Source organism: Physeter macrocephalus, chromosome 17 (genome assembly GCF_002837175.3).
Source record: "Physeter macrocephalus isolate SW-GA chromosome 17, ASM283717v5, whole genome shotgun sequence".
Taxonomy (NCBI): Eukaryota; Metazoa; Chordata; class Mammalia; order Artiodactyla; family Physeteridae; genus Physeter; species Physeter macrocephalus.
In genome coordinates, this window is record NC_041230.1 from 42,180,232 (window position 1) to 42,181,615 (window position 1,384).

Sequence of the window (1,384 nt, forward strand, 5' to 3'; positions counted from 1 at the left end):
GCCCGCGTACAGCAAAAAAAAAAAAAAAAAAAAAAAAAAAAACCAAGCCCGAGGTGATGCTGAGAAGAGTGGGAACCAAGAGCCTGGCAGAGTCCGAGAGTAGTGGAGAGAAGATGCAGAGAAAAACACAGGAAAGAAGCAAGGGAGGAAGGACAGAGACTGAGAGAGACAGAGACAGAGGGAGGGGAAGGGGAACCATCCACAGCTCCCGTGAGGCCCTGCTACACTGCCTAATAGCGATTTCCCTGCCACCCCTATGCATCCTACCAGGGGATCTCCTGTCCACTAAGCGCAGCCCCCCTCCCTATCATCCCTAGTTGTCCTCGGCCAGCATCCCCCAGGATGAGGCGCTGTAGCCCGGTCTATAGCTTCACACCTGCCCTCCCGACACACACTGCCCTGCCTGGGCTTCCCCTCAAAGCCCCCGAGACAAGATGGGGTGGAGCGGTTGCCACAGCCTGGGATCCATGCAGGGGCAGAGGTGGGTCCTTTTCTACCTGGTTACAACTCCGGGACCCAGGTTTGCTGGAAAGGGAAAGGGCCTGGGAGCCCCTTCTCCCAGGCACAATCTCTATTCAGCAGAAGGGGAAACTCATGCCCTCAGGGACAGCTGGTCTTTCAGAAGCCCGTTTAGTTCATTGTGAATGCAGGTATCCGTCTATTGAGACAAAAGGAGAGGGGAGGGTGATGCTAAGGCCATCACAGTGCTGTGCCGTCCTCAAGGCTGTGCTGACTCTCTCCTGTGTTAGGAGCCCACGCCAGGGGAACAGGGGCTGGGGTGACAGGGAGCATGGGGTGGCATCTGGGATTCATTTCTCACCCTCTTCTTTCTCTCTTGTGGACACTAGACTTTGTTGCTGCCTGACTCACAGGTGCTGTTAGGAGCTGGTGAGCTCTAAACACAACCCTGCAGCGGAAGATCCTAGCCCAGCTCCATGCCCTTGAGTGGAATTTCCCATTCCACATAGAGCCTTGGGACCTGAGACCAAAGTCCAGAATAGAGCAGTCCCATGCAGACGCAGAGATTTCAACCTTAAAGGCAACTGTCTCCCGGGTACATTCTCCATTCACAAAATTCCCTTTGGAAAGATTACCGAAAGCCAGGCACAAACCCATCTAACGCTGTATTTTGGAGGGGGACACCTGCCTTCTACCCTAGCCTCCCAGGACCACCCCAGGAATGGCCCCGCCCCTGTGAGGTCCAGCACCTTTCTCTTGTCTTGAGTTTCTCCAGGCAACTCTATCAACAGCCCCACCTTCTAACACAAATGTCAGCAGAAACAGGCTATGAAGAAAAAGGAAGACGCCCAGGAACACCAAGTCCAGTTAGCAAGTCTCAAGGAAGAGGGCAGTGTCACACAGCCAACTCGAGTAGCTGGAATGA